Source organism: Oncorhynchus clarkii, chromosome 12, assembly GCF_045791955.1.
Source record: "Oncorhynchus clarkii lewisi isolate Uvic-CL-2024 chromosome 12, UVic_Ocla_1.0, whole genome shotgun sequence".
Lineage (NCBI taxonomy): Eukaryota > Metazoa > Chordata > Actinopteri > Salmoniformes > Salmonidae > Oncorhynchus > Oncorhynchus clarkii.
In genome coordinates, this window is record NC_092158.1 from 39375323 (window position 1) to 39394236 (window position 18914).

The 18914-nt window shown below is 43.2% G+C and overlaps 1 protein-coding gene across 5 annotated transcripts in view; it reads left to right on the plus strand.

Annotated features, from left to right (window-relative positions):
- LOC139423173 (transcriptional regulator Erg-like) overlaps positions 1-18914 on the plus strand; it is a 94740-nt gene that overhangs the window by 38568 nt on the left and 37258 nt on the right. The gene's annotated exons all lie outside the window — the stretch shown is intronic.

An 18914-nucleotide genomic window follows, 5' to 3' on the forward strand; every position in this document is an offset into this window, starting at 1 on the left:
TTCTTGTTCTTCATGATGCTCTCTGCGCTTTTAACGGACCTCTGAGACTATCACAGTGCAGGTGCATTTATACGGAGACTTGATTACACACAGGTGGATTGTATTTATCATCATTAGTCATTTAGGTCAACATTGGATCATTCAGAGATCCTCACTGAACTTCTGGAGAGAGTTTGCTGCACTGCAAGTAAAGGGGCTGAATAATTTTGCACGCCCAATTTTTCAGTTTTTGATTTGTTAAAAAAGTTTGAAATATCCAATAAATGTCGTTCCACTTCATGATTGTGTCCCACTTGTTGTTGATTATTCACAAAAAAATACAGTTTTATATCTTTATGTTTGAAGCCTGAAATGTGGCAAAAGTTCGCAAAGTTCAAGGGCGCCGAATACTTTCGCAAGGCACTGTATGTATTTTACAGTTATAAGGAAGGTAAAATCTTATCGCGTCATTTTATAAATTGTTTATAGTATATTTAGACAAATATAAGTCATTTCAGGCCTTATTCATACAGTTTTGTTGAATAGGAAATACATCATGCGGCCTCCCGAGTGGTGCAGCAGGCTAAGGCGCATCACAGTGTTGCGGCGTCACTACTGTTGCTATGTCACAACCGCCCGTGACGGGGAGACCCATAGGGCGGTGCACAATTGGCCCAGTGTTATCCAGGTTAGGGGAGGGTTTGGCAGGGGAGCTTTACTTGGCTCCTTGTGGCGGGCCGGGCACCTGAAGGCTGACTACGGTCGTCAGTTAAATTGTGTTTCCTCTGACACATTGATGCAGCTGGCTTCCGGGTTAAGAGATTTTCAGAGGACGTATGACTCGACATTCGCCTCTCCCAAGCCCGTTGGGGATTTGCAGCGATTAGACAAAATCTTAATCACAAAAAAAAGATATAAATGATTTCATATTTTCATATTTTGATTGTTTTTGTACTGTGTACTTGAGCTTGTGTCCTTAAAAGTGACTACACCACAGCAATGTATAATTAGTTTTAACTGAAAGCTGAGAAGTTAACCTTTCTTGGAGTATGCAGCATTACTAGTTATTGTTTATTGCCCTCATGATAAATAATGACATTTGGGGATTACGTAGATAACATTTTTGATTTTAGTCAATTGCTTGTCACTTATTAGTCAGAGAGAGTACTCTGTTGGACATATTCTGTGACTGAAAGAGTCTCCTCAGTCCATTTGGATACTGTGAATGGAGGAGATGCACAAGTGTATCAAAGCAGAGAAGTAGAGTGTGGAATCCGTATACACTGTGTGTGCGTGCATGCGGGCTTGTGTGCGCACTGCACATGCATGCCGTAAGTGTGCGAGTGACCGGTATGTGTGTGAGTGAGTAACTTCATGGCCTCTTCTGGGAATGATTGAGCTGGACTGCTTTTCCCATCCTCTTCCTTTCTCTCCATACCAGTGGATTAGAGTGGGCCAACTGACTCTCTCCAGCAGTGTTATGTCTGTTTATTTTAAAGCCATGACAGTGTACTGTGTGACTGCTGGGCGTTAATTTTACTAGCTGCAGAGCCGCTTTTTATCTCCATAAATTCCCCTTCTCTCCTCAGTAATACAGAGGATGACCAGATGGGGGTCCCCCAAGGATCCTATTCACAGGATAGGGTTTCATATCAGCCTGGAGAATACTTTTCCAAAAGGAAATAGTCCAGGATTGTAGCTATTCATGGTCCAGTATTGGACAATGAAACCTGATGTTTACGTTTCCCTTGTGGTATTGTCTGCAGGTCTGGGCTCCCTGTTAGCCTCACACCTGTGTGTAGCGCTATTGTGACGTTATCGTAGCATTATTTCACCTTTTAACGTTTTAGGTTAGTAGATCTGTGAATGCATTGGGTTGACTCAAGTGAATGATAGGGAGATTGTGTCTTTTGAGGGAAGCAATAGGGCCATTGTGGATGGCTCCAGTGTGTGATCACTCCTATTTGGTTTGGCTGCAGGCCCGAGACCGTGGAGTCTGCAGATTGCAGTCTACGTCGTTGTCTACATGTACTGAATCTGACATACTATTAACAAGTCTGCATGTCCCAGCATTTGGTCGTAACAAGTGACAATTTAATGCCAACAGTCATGAGACTGTGTCATATGACATGTCAGTTAGGACATTAATAAGTTATGTGTGATTCGATGTCCTCCATAGGTCTGTGCTTCCTAATGGTGCTGAATGATGGGTAACAGTAGGTTATAAAAAGTAGGTTATTTCTCATGCTCTCGCTTGTCTCTCTGCAGCAGACATACAATGAGTGTACAGAACATTAGGAACACCTTCCTAATCTTGAGTTGCAACACCTTTTGCCTTCAGAACAGCCTCAATTCGTTGGGGCATGGGATGCTGGGATGCTGGCCCATGTTGACTCCAATGCTTCCCACAGTTATGTCAAGTTGACTGGATGTCCTTTGGGTGGTGGACCATTCTTGATACACACGGGATACTGTTGAGTGTGAAAAACCCAGCACCTACTACCATACCCCGTTCAAAGGCACTTAAATATTTTGTATTGCCAATTCACCCTCTGAATGGCACACATCCATGTTTCAATTCACTCAAGGCTTTAAAATCCTCCTTTAACTTGTCACCTCAACTTCATCTACACTGATTGAAGTGGATTTAACAAGTGACATCAATAAGGGATCACAGTTTTCACCTGGAATCACCTGGTCATGGAAAGAGCAGGTGTTCCTAATGTTTTGTGCATTCAGCTGGTCCATTGTTAGCACCAGAAGCAGCAACATCAGCAGTCAGGAATGAGCTTCTTACATATAGAATTGTGAGAATCGCAATACATATCGTATCGGCACCTAAGTAGAGTTGTAATATTGTATCGTGGGGCCCAGCCCTATCTAATATCACTGTAAAAGACCTCAAAGTCTGTGTATGAGTGGAGGACTGGTGACTTGTGGGAGTAGGGGACAGACTGGGAGAGACTGTGGATACAGAGACTCAGTGATCTGTGTGTTATATCCACCTCTCTTTTCTCTTCAGGGGATCTGCTTCCTCTGTGGAAGTATATTCTAAATGGGAACATTGTACACATTTCCAGGGACTCTGCAGTCACCATTGAGTTGAATGGACTGCTACCTTGTGGAAACCATAGATCCTCACTGACTGGTTGATCCTGTGTTTTGCTGGTCTATAAGCGTGTCTATACTTGCTATTCCCACACGTCAATTCCTCACAATTCCAAGTCTGACAAAGAGGAGCAGGTTAGACTTCTCGCCCATCGTTCCAAGAAATCTGAGACACTGAGAATCTGAGATTTCAGGAATTTTATTTGCGCGGGGATCAGACCATAGCCCTTCTCTCTCTCTCTCTCTCTCTCTCTCTCTCTCTCTCTCTCTTTTTCTTTCTTTGGATTCTTCGGTCATGTGTGTTTTTTAAGACCAAGGAGAGGGGGTGTGGGGTAGAGGGAGAGAAACTTGCGGTCTGGTCACGTTTCAATTAAATTCTGTGCAGGCCCGGCATGTGGAGCAAACCTGGGTAGATATTTCAGTCATTTGTTACCCGGCAGCCTCGGCGCAGGGCCGGAGCGGTTGCCAAGTTGTGACCAAGACGCTGACACACGCGCTCACATCTGTACATGGCCCCGGCTGCAGGCAGTCAGTCAGCCAGGCCAGATGTGCTGCTAAGCGTGGCAGCTAGAGAGAGAGATAGACAGACAGTGCTCCGCAGCACACAGAGGTAATCCATCCCGCACTCCTCCTCTCCTATATTCTATCTCTCCTCTGTTGTGTCTACACTCTCCTGTTGACATAGTTTACTCTCTTGTGCCCACTCTTTCTTTCCTCTGTCATGTATTTTCTTCTCTATCTCCTCTCTTTTCCTGCCTCTCATCTCCTCTCTGTTCTCTCTTAGTATTATTCTCTCATCTTTTGTCTCTCACCCTGTTTCTGTTTCTCTGACTCTTTGCCTTCTCAGGTTCTCAGTCTGTGTATCCTGTGTAAGGCTCTGGGTTAGAGACCACAGGTTGTTTTATGTGTTCCTGTGTGAGTGGGGGGGTCTGGGAGGCAATCTCTGGCTTCCTGTGCTATTTTCAGCAGCCTATATAAAAAGTCACAAATTAATGCTGCAGTTCTTCAGTGGGCGATTGCTTTTTCTTCTCTGAAATAGATCGTATCATGTAGTCTACAAAGGAATGCATTTTTGTGTCAGTGGGATAGTTGTGTGTGAAAGTTTGAGTTATACAGTGCATTCGGAAATATCATGTTTACATACGTTTTCAGAACCTTTACTCAGTACTTTGTTGAAGCACCTTTGGCCGTGATTACAGCCTTGTGTTTTCTTGGATATGACGCGACAAGCTTGGCACGTCTGTATTTGGGGAGTTTTGCAGATCCTCTCTAGCTCTGTCAGGTTGGATGGGGAGAGTCGCTGCACAGCTATTTTCAGGTCTCTCCAGAGATGTTCGACCAGGTTCAAGTCCGGGCTCTGGCTGGGCCACTCAAGGACATCCAGAGACTTGTCCCGAAGCGACACTTGTCTGTGTGCTTAGGGTTGTTATCCTGTTGGAAGGTGAACTTTTGCCCCAGACTGAGGTCCTGAGCGCCCTGGAGCAGGTTTTCATCAAGGATCTCTCTGTAATTTGTTCCGTTCATCCATCCCTCGATCGTGACTAGTCTCCCAGTCACTGCCGCTGAAAAACAACCTCTCAGCATGATGCTGCCACCACCATGCTTCACCGTAGGGATACTGCCAGGTTTCTCCAGGTGTGACACTTGGCATTCAGGCCAAAGAGTTCAGTCTTGGGTTCAGAAGACCAGAGAATCTTGTTTCTCATGGTCTGAGACTCCTTTAACCTCTCTGATCTCCCCATCCCGGATCCGGTATCAGGAATACAGACTCAAGCTCATTACCATAACGCAACGTTAACTATTCATGAAAATCGCAAATGAAATGAAATAAATATGCCATCTCTCAAGCTTAGCCTTTTGTAAACAACACTGTCATCTCAGATTTTCAAAATATGCTTCTCAACCATAGGAAAACAATAATTTGTGTAAAAGTAGCTAGCTAGCGTAGCATTTAGCGGTAGCATTAGCGTTAGCATCCAGCACGCAACATTTCAACAAAAACATAAAAGCCTTCAAATAAAATCATTTACCTTTGAAGAACTTCTGATGTTTTCAATGAGGATACTCTCAGTTAGATAGCAGATGCTCAGTTTTTCCAAAAAGATTCTTTGTGTATTAGAAATAGCTCCATTTTATACATCACATTTTGCTACCAAAAAAAAACGAAAATTCAGTCCTCAAAACGCGAACTTTTTTCCAAATTAACTCCATAATATCGACTGAAAACATGGCAAACGTTGTTTAGAATCAATCCTCAAGGTGTTTTTCACATATCTCTTCATTGATATATCGTTCTTGGAAGCATGGTTTCTCCCCTCAATCAAATGGAAAAGTACAAGCAGCTGGCAATTGCGCACCGAATTCCACGCAGGACACCAGGCGGACACTTGGAAAATGTAGTCTCTTATGGTCAATCTTCCAATGATATGCCTACAAATACGTCACAATGCTGCTAACACCTTGGGGGAACGACAGAAAGTGTAGGCTCATTCCTTGCGCAATCACAGCCATATAAGGAGACAATGGAAAACAGAGCTTCAGAAATTCTGCTCATTTCCTGGTTGACGCATCATCTTGGTTTCGCCTGTAGAATGAGTTCTGGGGCACTTACAGACAATATCTTTGCAGATTCTGAAACTTCAGAGTGTTTTCTTTCAAAAACTGTCAAGAATATGCATAGTCGAGCATCTTTTCGTGACAAAATATCGCGCTTAAAACGGGAACGTTTTTTATCCAAAAATGAAATAGCGCCCCTAGAGATCAAAGAGGTTAAGTGCCTGTTGGCTATCTCCAAGCGGGCTGTCGTGCCATTTACTGAGGAGTGGCTTCCGTCTGGTCACTCTACCATAAAAGCCTGATTGGTGGAGTGCTGCAGAAATGGTTGTCCTTCTGGAAGGTTCTCCCATCTCCACAAAGGAAATCTGGAGCTCTGTCAGAGTGACGATTAAGTTCTTGGACACCTCTCTGACCAAGGCTCTTCTCCCCCAATTGCACAGTTTGGCTGGGCGGACAGCTCTAGGAAGAGTCTCGGTGGTTCCAAACTTCTTCCATATAAGAATGATGGAGGCCACTGTGTTCTTGGGGGCCTTTAATGCTGTAGAAATGTTTTGTTACCCTTCCCCAGATCTGTGCCTTAACACAATACTGTCTCTGAGCTCTACGGACAATTCCTTCCACCTTATGGCTTGGTGTTTGCTCTGACATGCACTGTCAACTGTGGGACCTTATATAGACAGGTGTGTGCCTTTCCAAATGATGCCCAATCAATTGAATTTACCACAGGTGAACTCCAATCAAGTTGTAGAAACATTTTAAGGATGATCAATGGAAACAGGATGTACTTGAGCTCAATTTCGAGTCTTATAGTGAAGGATCTGAATACTTATGTAAATAAATTATGTCACGTAACAAAATGTGGAGAAAGTCGAGAGTTCTTAATACTTTCTGAATGCACTGTATGTGTTCATAAGCCTCAAGTTAAAATTCAGGCTTCATTACGCCTGTCCAATTACAGTGGAATAACTAGAACATGAACTGCAATCCTATATGTAAAAATAACCAGGTGTAGACTCTTAGAAAAAAGGTGCTTTCTAGAACCTAAAAGGGTTATTCGACTGTCCCCATAGGAGACCCTTTGAATAACCCTTTTTGGTTCCAGGTAGAACACTTTTGGTTCCAGGTATAATCCTAGAGGGTTCTACATGGAATCCAAAAGTGTTCTACCTGGAACCAAAAAGGGTTCTCCTATAGGGACAGCCAAAGAACCCTTTTGGAATCCTTTTTCCTAAGAGTGTAGCTATTCCATCCTCCATACAATAGCAATTCCTAGTCATTTTCTGCCTAATTGGCAGAACAAGCCTCTGGGTTCATGGATGTGAGGAGCATAAATAAACCTCAGAGTCTCTCTAGGCTCAATGTGCAGGCTCTGTGTCCAGGCTCTGTCACAGGCTGGGCCAATCTTAGCTCCAGAAGCAGCAACAGCAGCAGTCAGGAATGACTGTTTATTTCCACCATCAGGATGACTGATGCTATCCCACTGAGGACTCCAAGTTTTCAGCACACTGTGTGTAGTGTCTCAGGGCCCCGGCCCCGCCGGCCCTGCTCAGCTAAAAACATTAAGTCCTCCATTCCTGGCATGGAGCGAGGGACAAAGGCAGAGGCCCTGCCTGGAAACCAGCCTGCAGCAGGTTGCTCTCAAAAGGACCACTTTGCAGGGTGCCAAATGACTCTATTGGAGTGTCTGGTAGAGTGACCCGAACAGACAGCTAGAGGGTTGGACTGGAGGTTCTGGGAAATTCCACTGGTTGGGTTTGGTTGGGGTTGGGAAGAAGGGTTACGCTATGTTGCTGTTTTTCCTCTAGCATGGATTGTTTGTTTGTAGGCTCGTGACCCTGTGTTGGAGCTTTTCACAGTGTGCTCTTAAAACGTCAAATCATACCATCAATACATCTTGGTTACACTCTCTGTTTAGGATCTATTGCACTTTGCCTGTGCCGCTCGACCATCGCTCATCCATATACTTACATGTACATATTCTCATCACCCCTTTAGATTTGTGTGTATTAGGTAGTTGTTGGGGAATTGTTAGAGTACTCGTTAGATATTACTGCACTGTCGGAACTAGAAGCACAAGCATTTCGCTACACTCACATTAACATCTGCTAACCATGTGTATGTGACAAATAAAATTTGATTTGATTCGATTTGAAATAGTTAATAAATATGCATATGCTTTATGAATAGTACTTTCTTAATAATAAATCACAATTATAAAGGAAGGATGTATGACATGCACCCATCATGTATTGATCATTTGGTATTGGTGACATGACTGTCTGTTCTCACATTTGGCAGATACGTACAGGTAACTGACAAAATAAAGGAAACACCAACATAAAGTGTCTTAATAGGGCGTTGGGCCCCCACGAGCCTGAACAACTTAAATGCACCTTGACATATATTCTACACGTGTCTGGAACTTTATTGGAGGGATGCTACACCATTCTTCGTTGATAAATTCCATAATTTGGTGTTTTGTTGATGGTGGAGGAAAACGCTGTCTCAGGCGCCACTCCAGAATCCCCCATAAGTGTTCAATTGGGTTGAGATCTGGTTACTGAGACGGCCATGGTATATTTACATAATTTTCATGCTTATTAAATCATTCAGTGACCACTCGTGCCCTGTGGATGGGGGCATTGTCATCCAATAGCCATGGTAGCCAAAATAATAGCCTGCCCAGTATTTTTATGCCTGACCCCTAAGCATGATGGGATGTTAATTGCTTAATTTCTCAGGAACTACACCTGTGTGGAAACATCTGCTTTCAATATACTTTGTATCGGTCATTTACTCAAATGTTTCCATCAGTTACCTGCAGGTTGCCAAAGAATGTAAAAGCATCTCTTGAGATGTGAATTCAAAAGAAGCATGACAATAGACCATTGATGATTTCATCATCATGCCCCATTTATAATATCATACTTCATAACCTGCTCAGCACGATACAAAGCAATACATGAGGACTACATCCATTGTTTACTGTTGACTTGGTCCTAGCTGAATATACAGTATAAATTGGCAAGGTGATGTGAGAAGGCAGGAATTCTGTCCCTCTCCCCTCCTGGCCATGGACATTCTTTCCTGCTTCGTGGCTTCACCCCGCCAGTCTTGTGGCAAGACTCACGGAGGGCTGGCGTGCCAGTGGTCTGGGTCTAGCCGAATGAAATATGTCACAGAGTGGCAGGCAGTCTGCCTGGGTCTCTGCCCTTGTGATAACACAGGTAGACTTATAGGGAGCTACTTCAACCTGGATAGCTAGAAGAGAAGAACAGGTCCCCTTCAAGAATAAGATACCTTCCATTGGTGTATAGAGAATTATGAATTATGGAGGAAGAACAGCACTCTCCCTTAATCAACTTAAAGGAGGTTAGCTGGAGAGGAATGTAGAGTACCCGTCAAAAGTTTGAACACCCCTAATCATTCAATGATTTTTCTTAATTTTTCTACATTGTAGAATAATAGTGAAGACATTAAAACTATGAAATAACATATATGGAATCATGTAGTAACCAAAAAAGTGTTTTTTATATTTGAGATTCTTCAAAGTAGCCACCCTTTGCCTTGATGACAGCTTTGCACACTCTTGGCATTCTCTCAACCAGCTTCATGAGGTAGTCAACTGGAATGCATTTCAATTAACAGCTGTGCCTTGTTAAAAGTACATTTGTGGAATTTCTTTCCTTCTTAATGCATTTGAGCCAATCAGTTGTGTTGTGACAAGGTAGGAGTGGTATACAGAAGATAGCACTATTTGGTAAAATACCAAGTCCATATTATGGCAATAACAGCTAAAATAAGCAAAGAGAAAAGACAGTACATTATTACTTTAAGACATGAAGGTCAGTCATGTCTTAAAGTGCAGTCGCAAAAAACATCAAGCGCTATGATGAAAATGGCTCTCATGAGGACTGCCACAGGAAAGGAAGACCCAGAGTTACCTCTGCTGCAGAGGATAAGTTCATTAGAGTTACCAGCCTCAGAAATTGATGGTGTGGGGGTGCTTTGCTGGTGACACTATCTGTGATATATTTAGAATTTAAGGCATACTTAACCAGCATGGCTACCACAGCACTCTGCAGCGATGCGCCATCCCATCTGGTTTGCACTTAGTGGGACTATCATTTGTTTTTCAACAGGACAATGACCCAACACACCTCCAGGCTGTGTAAGGGCTATTTGATCAAGAAGGAGAGCGATGGAGTGCTGTATCAGATCCACAATCCCCGGACCTCAACCCAATTGAGATGGTTTGGGATGAGTGGGACCACAGAGTGATGGAAAGCAGCCAACAAGTGCTCAGCATATGTGGGAACTCTTTCAAGACTGTTGAAAAAGCATTCCAGGTGAAGCTGGTTGAGAGAATGCCAAGAGTGTGCCAAGCTGTCGTCAAGGCAAAGGGTGGCTACTTGGAAGAATCTCAAATATAAAATATATTTTATATTTTTTGTTTAACACTTTATTTGGTTTGTACATGATTCCATATGTGTTATTTCATAGTTTTGATGTCGTCACTATTATTCTACAATGTAGAAAATAGTAAAAATAAAGAAAAACCCTTGAATGAGTAGGTGGGTCCAAACTTTTGACTGGTACTGTATGTCTGTAAAACTTTGGCTTTTCTCATCCTAACAGTTATACCCTACTTTAACCCAAGGTTTTCTTTTATGATAGTTTCTAGTTTGTTTGCTTGTCTTTAATCTCATCACTGTAGAATAAATACAAATAGATTGTAGCTAGGAAGTGAACATGCTGGGCTGGGCTCCAAATGACCTCTCTGAGTTAACTTTTTCCAAACTTTCAACCGCCTCTCCTCCCGGACTGTACAGAGGCAGGTCGTGTGGTTTACCACTTCCTGGTTCGCCCCTACACATCTAGGGTGAGATTACTCCTCGACTGCACACATCATGCCTACACTGTAACTTGCGAGGCCAAATTTGGAACACAGTAAAGCCTGATCTGTGCTTATTTTGATATGGTTTAATATCTCCCATTGAAATCAGTGTAGACAAAACCTTCTTTGTATTACGAATGAGTGACATGATGTTGTGTCTAAAACCGTATCCCATCACTTCAGGGTCAGGTTCCATAGAGCCTGTGCTGTGACTGGTGCCCTGTGCCGTCCAACCCTGTCATATATCATTGTGATGATGTCGCGTAGCGAGATTGGATGGCTCCTGTCAAATAGAAAACACATGACGGTCATGTGGCTTGCCAGAAAGACCGTCAGCTTCAGGCCAGTGTTTTGGCAAGCAACAGACGAGTCATCATGACCGAAGGCAAAAAACATTTATGTTATTTTTAATATAACCGTCTGGCCATAGTGATTAATTCAAATAATATGGGGTTCTCTCTCTCGCTCTCTCTCTATCTCCCTCTCTCCCTTCCTCCCTCTTCCTGTATGAATACAATGCTACAGGAGGCTGTGGAATGCTAAATGAGCATCCATGCAGTGCTGCTGCAGGATACTGCCAGGCTGTGTTAAGGTGTAAGTGATCCTTAAATGTAGCCCTTCACTCCTTCAGTCTCAACAGGCTCAGGCAGTGTTTTACAGTGCTTAGGAACCGAGATAGAGCTGGGCTGAGGGAAACTAAAAGTTCAAATTTATTTGTATATACTACTGTTCTGTAATGGAAACGATACATGCCCATCAGTTTTGTTTTATACCTAATAGCGAGTAATATTGCTAACTTTATTTACAAAGTCCTTTTCATACATTGAGCTCAAAGCTTTCACGCAGTGGCTTTTGAGAGAGATGAGCTGCTGTTAAATCCAATGCATTCTTTGAAATGTTGTCTATCTGGATTGTGGTCAGGAACTTCTTAGTCTTTATTTTTTTAATGGGACTGCTGAAGTAATACTCGCAGTGAATAAGAAAACCAATTATTTTATTTATTTGTATTTATTTATTTGCACACAAGAAAATACCACCAAAAATGTATGATTAAATGTTTAAAAGGTCAACAAAAATAACATGAGCAGGAGAGGTAAGAAACCCTGATCTTGCTTGTAATCACCTTCCCCTTTCAATGTTTATAGAACAAAACCATAAAAAAATAACAGAATTTGATTTCTAAGAGAGATAAACAAATGATTGGAAATGTACACAAAGAAGAAGGAAAACATGGTGAATTAGGGGGTAAAGAAGAAAAAAAGAAAATTCTAGTGAAGTGAATAATCAAAATAAGAGGCTGATAACCACACAGACAGTTTGGTGAAGAAGGCGCAACAGCACCTCTTCAACCTCAGGAGGCTGAAGAAATTTGGCCCTAAAACCCTCACAACCTTTACAGATGCACAATTGAGAGCATCCTGTCGGGCTGTATCACCGCCTGGTACGGCAACTGCACCGCCCGCAACCGCAGGGCTCTCCAGAGGGTGGTGCGGTCTGCCCAACTCATCACTGGCAAACTACCTGCCCTCCAGGACACGTACAGCACCCGATGTCACAGGAAGGCCAAAAAGATAATCAAGGACATCAACCATCCGGCCTGTTCACCCCACTATCATCCAGAAGGTGAGGTCAGTACAGATGCATCAAAGCTGGGACCGAGAGACTGAAAAACAGCCATCAGGCCATCAGACTGTTAATTAGCCATCACTAGCCGTCATCAGCTGTCTTCCACCTGGTTACGTAACCCTGCACCTTAGAGGCTGCTGCCCTATATACATAGACTTGGAATCACTGGCCACTTTAATAATAGTACACTATTCACTTTAATAATGTTTACATACTGCTTTACTCATATGCACATACTGTATTCTATTCTACTGTATTTTAGTCAATTGCACTCCGACATTATCCAATCTAGAAGCACAAGCATTTCGCTACACTCGCATTAACATCTGCTAACCATGTGTATGTGACAAATCAAATTTGATTTGATTTGATCTAATATTTATACATTTCTTAATTCCATTATTTTACTTTTAGATTTGTGTGTATTGTTTTGAACTGTTAGATACTACTGCACTGTTGGAGCTAGGAACACAAGCATTTCGCTACATCCGCAATAACATCTGCTAAATAAGTGTATGTGACCAATACAATTTGATCTGATTTGATATGCAGAGAAGGCAGGCTAACATGATATAACCAACCCAGAATTATAATACTCGTCATGAACTGTAATCTAACCTACAAATATTTTTTGCACGATATGCCACTTTGGAGCCTTATTAACGTTAACAATAGGTCATAAACATGCTTATAAAGCATCAGAATCGGTGTACTACTGTAAGTCTCCATAAATGTCTGTGGCAGCCGGGCATATAGTGTATGTCGGATGGCAGAGGGATGCTGGTTTCCTGCTCTCTCTCTTGTGACCACCCTGCCTCCCCACAGGGCTACCACAGGCAGACCAACAGGCAGACCACCAGCACACAGACTGGGATCTGTTCAACCCTCTGCTCTCAGACGGTAATGGAGGAGCTCTAGCCGTCAGCCAACTGTTAATGGAGTTTATGAGCCCTGTGCCACAGGAGGCACACATACCTGGTCATTAGGCTGAACATAGAGAGCAACGTTTGGTTGTTTACAGTAGTTTACATCAGAGGGTGTTCGATGGAGAACCTCTGTTGAGGCCCTTTACTCCACTAGGAGCTGAACACGAACAAGCCATGTAGACAGCGCAGAGTGTGAGTCATTCATTGATGGAGGGAGAGGGAGAGAAAGGTAGATTGATCGTTAGAGCCTTAACTTGGTCTGCTATGTCAATATTTTTCATTCAGTTAACACTTTTGCCTCACCTATTTACATGGAGGACTTTTCAGAGTCACGTACCATTGAGACACATCTTAGGAACACTTCCACTTTTACCTGCAGTAGGTTATCTGCCAATGCCCTGCCCTTGTACTGGGATTAACAGACGATTTCCATTAGCATTAGCCGTGTGCCCAAGTGCTCCACAGTCCACACATACTGTACCCAGCATGTGACCAAGCCCTTCACACTCTTCCTTCCTCTATTGTTAAGGTCCAAACACACTAGCCCATACAACCAGACATTCACTTGTGACACCAAGCATTTTGCCCAAGAGCATCAATATGGCTTTTTACGCACACAAGTCTATAGTGGAGCTTCCTCCTCTTCTGGAGCCCCTGAAGTGGAGGATGTGCTGCGTGGAGCAGGGCTGCTGTATTTATAAACGGGCCAAGTGAAAGTGTGTGTGTGTGTTTGTGTGCGTGTGTGCGTTAGTGCTGAGCAATTAGTGCTTTTTGAGGTCATGGTTTTCGTGAAATAATTATGAAATAATGACAGAAAAAAAATATTCTAGAGCTTTCTTATGGAAATTCCAAAGCCAGATATAGTGAACGTTCAATGAAATAGTGAACAGTCAATTGCCAAAACATTAAAAACATTTAATTGTCTCTGTCAGGTCCACATTGGGTAGACATCAATAGAGAAAAAGGAAATTACTATACATTAAATACAATATTTCATATTGTGTATATTACTTAGTTTTTTATTTGATTACTTTATTATTTTTAATTTCTTAAAGTCATCATCTGATCTCAGGCAGTAACAGCCAACCAGCCAGACAATCATCTAACATTATCTCAGTGCTCCCCATACTGTCCTGGATGTTGGCCCACCACCTCAAGCTCAACCTCGACAAGACGGCGCTGCTCTTCCTCCCAGGAAAGGCCTGCCTGCTCAAAGTCCTCTCCATCATGGTTGACAACTCCACAGTGTCGCCCTCCCATAGTGCAAAGAATCTTGGCGTGACCCTGGACAACACCCTGTCCTTCTCTGCAAACATCATAGCAGTTACTCGCTCCTGCCGGTTCATGCTCTACAACATCCGTAGAGTACGACCCTACCTCACACAGGAAGCTAATCTAAGGTCCTAATCCAGGCACTTATCCTCTCCCTTCTGGACTACTGCAACTTCCTGTTGGCTGGGCTCCCCGCTTGTGCCATCAAACCTCTGCAACTTATCCAGAACGAAGCAGCCCGCCTGATTTTCAACCTTCTCACGTTCTCTCATGTCATCCTCTGCACACTCCACTGGCTTCCAGTCAAAGTTCTCATCCACTACAAGACCATGGTGCTTACCTACGGACAGCAAGAGGAACTGCCTCTCCCTACCTTCAGGCTATGCTCTTCTCTGTCCTGGAGCCTCAATGGTTTCCCCCTGCCCATCTTCCGAAAACATCTGGAACCCTACCTATACAAAAGGTAGCTTAAATAATCCTCCTCCTCACCTCGACCCCCCCCAAAATGTTTTTTTTAAATACATAAAAAGACTTAACTAGCACTTTCACTTGCACTTTAATGTGGGGCTATGACAGTCAATTGCAAATTAGTCTGACATAATGTATCTTATCTCACCACCACTAATGAAATGGGTGTGTTTGTTGCATGTCGTGACAGAGCTTCTCAAAGTCAGGGGATGTGGTCGACTGTGTGCACCTCATCTCTGCTGTCACATCCAACCTGAATCGATATTTGGGTTTCATGTAGACGAGAGCACTGATGGTGCTTTCAAGACAACTGGGAATGCAAGGTCAAATCATGATATCAGTGACCATTAGGCCGGAAAGTCAGAGCTCTAGAAAGAGGCCAGAGTTCCCAAGTTGAACAGAGTTCCCGAGTTCAACATTATTTCCCCCCGAGATCCCAGTTGTCTTGAATGCACTGAAGTTGGAAGTCGGAGATTTCCAAGTTCCCAGTTGTTTTGAACGCGGCATTAATGCTCAGAGGGAGACAGCAGGGTATTCACTTTGAGTCGGGAACCAAAACTTGTCCACAGTGTCCCGTAAATGCATTAGATCACATGACAGCTCAATCAGCTTTCAAAAGAAAGACGCCCAGGGTCCCTGCTCATCTGTGTAAATGTGCCTTAGGCATGCTGCAAGGAGGCATGAGGACTGCAGATGTGGCCAGGGCAATACATTGCAATGTCCGTACTGTGAGACGCCTAAGATAGCGCTACAGGGAGACAGGGCGGACAGCTGATCATCCTTGCAGTGATAGACCACGTGTAACAACACTTGCACAGGATCGGTACATCCGAACATCACACCTGCGGGACAGGTACAGGATGGCAACAACAACTGCCTGAGTTACACCAGGAATGCCCAATCCCTCCATCAGTACTCAGACTATCCGTAATAGGCTGAGAGAGGCTGGACTGAGGGCTTGTAGGCCTGTTGTAAGGCAGGTCCTCACCAGACATCACCGGCAACAACGTCGCCTATGGGCAAAAACCCATTGTTACTGGACCAGACCCGAGTGGCAAAAAGTGCTCTTCACTGACGAGTCGCGGTTTTGTCTCACCAGGGGTGATGGTTGGATTCGCGTTCATCGTCGAATGAATAAGCGTTACACCGGGGCTTGTACTCTGGAGGTGGTGGATGGTCCGTCATGTCTGGGGTGGTGTGTCACAGCATCATCGGACTGAGCTTGTTGTCATTGCAGGCAATCCCAACGCTGTGCATTACAGGGAAGACATCCTCCTCCCTCATGTGGTACCCTTCCTGCAGGCTCATCCTGACATGACCCTCCAGCATGACAATGCCACCAGCCATACTGCTCGTTCTCTGTGTGATTTCCTGCAAGACAGGAATGTCAGTGTTCTGCCATGGCCAGCGAAGAGCCCGGATCTCAATCCCATTGAGCACTGGGACCTGTAGTATCGGAGGGTGAGGGCTAGGGCCATTCCCCCCAGAAATGTCCGGGAACTTGCAGGTGCTTTGGTGGAAGAGTGGGGTAACATCTCACAGCAAGAACTGGTAAATCTGGTGCAGTCCATGAGGAGGAGATGCACTGCAGTACTTAACGCAGCTGGTGGCCACACCAGATACTGACTGTTACTTTTGATTTTGACCCCACCCCCCTTTGTTCAGGGATATTCACATATTTCAATTTCTGTTAGTGACATGTCTATGGAACTTGTTCAGTTTATGTCTCAGTTGTTGAATCTTGTTATGTTTATACAAATATTTACACATGTTAAGTTTGCTGAAAATAAACGCAGTTGACAGTGAGAGGACATTCTTTTTTTTGCTGAGATTATATATATATTTTTTTTCAAGATTTTGGAAATTCTCCCACGATCCCATTTTCATATCAGGCGACCCCACATGGGAAGAACAGGCGCACACAACAAGCTTCCATTTCCCAGGGGATTTATGGCTGATTTAAGATACATTTGGGCACTTAATAGGCACTAACAACAGTATTTGAGATGGGAAAAATATATTTTTAATTAAGTTGAACATGTGTTCTTTATGACAGAATGTTAAAATTAGATGAAATCAAACGTTTTGTGTGTGTGTGTGTGTGTGTGTGTGTGTGTGTGTGTGTTTGTGTGTCGGCAGTGTTGGGCGGCCCAGGTTTAGTGAGAGAGGGGAACAGGGGTTATATCCTACAGACTTCCTGCAGAAGGCCATTAAACCAGTCAGACAACAGGAGAGATTGAGGGAGAGAGAGAGAAGCAGAAACTTTTTGATAACTAGCACATTTTCTGATCTTTTGTTGGATTTTTCTCTTCCTGCTCTTCTTTGATGTAATGTCATCTTGTCATCTTGTCATCTGTTGAAAGACAATGCTAAATATTTGCAACATTTCAAAGTCTTACAAAATGCACACCCATCAATAACTTCAAATCACAAGTTAAAAATGCTATCATGTGTTTGTTGGTTTTGGTACAAAATAATGCATGTAATGTATTTTGCCCCCTCCCAAACTCAATTTGTTGCAAAAACAACAGACTTGTATTCAATAGCAGATAGTGGTCACATATCAGGTGTTAAATGACTAAATTCCTTTCAAAATTGAGAAAACACTGTTCTTGTCACAGCCACTTCCTCTCTTTGTAACTGATATGATGCAAAGCCACAGTCGGTTTACAATGCAATGTGAACTCTAGTCATGCTGTCTCGGACCACAGAACCACTGCAGTCAGTAGAATGGAGTCCCACTGAGGGTAGGGCTTGCAGGTTTGAACCGTGGTTCTACCGCACACCTGAGAGTGGTCTCAGGTCAGAGATCACAGTGCAGCTGGGTATGCCCCTGCCTGTTTGTTTGTGTGTGCGTGAAATCTTTTGACAGAGGTCGGCAGCAGGATGTCAGGCTGCGCTCTGATTTCCTCTCCTTTACTTGCTCCTTGACTCCACCTCCTTATCAGGGCTGCTCAGCTTTGCTGCTTTCTCAATTCTAGTCTTCAGACCCAACCAGACCCTCCTGAAGAAAGGAGGGGCTGAGCCGCTCACATCCCTTTCTCTATTAAATTACCATTAAAGGTAAAATATCAAATCATTTCTGTGTTACAAGGTTTGTAACTCTGTTTTGCATCGATCTATTAATTAATTTACCACCTGGTGATGTCCCCAGTCAGGCCAAAACTCCATCCCATCAAAACAGGTATTTTCAAACAGCTCCTACACTGAAAGGGCATTATCATCATTTTCATAATTTCACAGTATTATTCCAACCTCATAGTGTGGAAATATATATAAAACATAAGAACATCATGTTTTTGACTGCACGGGGCCTTTAATTGCACAAACCTTTTTTTTTACTCATCACATATGCTGCTGCTATTGTTTATTATCTGTAATTTATTCTTAGTTACCTTGTACCCCTGCACATCGACTCGATACTGGTACCCCATGTATATCGGTACGTATTGAGTATTTATTATTACTTTTCTATTATTTCACTATTTTCTTTCTCTCTGCATTGTTGGGAAGGGCCCGTATGTAATAATTTCGCTGTTGTCTACACCTATTGTTTACGAAGCATGTGACAAATAACATTAGATTTGATTCGATTTGAATTCATTGTGAGGATGTTCAGTTGTTCTGTTTATTATGTAGGTAGTGTACTAAATTGAGGCATAAATGTGACCTGACATGCTACTCAATTGAGTTTATGTAAGTAGAGTATATAAAGTATATAAAAACCTGATAAAGTATATAAAAACCTGATAAAGTATATAAAAACCTGATAAAAAAATCAAGTGTGTAGTAATGTTGAAATGTCCCTTGTTCAAAAGTGGTGAAATGAGCTTCTCGAAAGTGTTGAGTGCTCTGTGTCAAGGTTAGTGATGTCCTCACTGTAGCTATCCTCAACTGTTAGGCCTCTAGAGAGGCTCATGGCAGGCAAGCGTGTCAAGTATGGACCGTAGGATCAGACATCTGCATCCTGTCATGGGTTTATGTCTGTCTGAGACACACACAGACACACACTTCGCACCTGCCTGTGTCAGTAGAGACCCCCTCAGATCAGCCTTCTTGGCTAGTTCCCCCCTACAACCTTA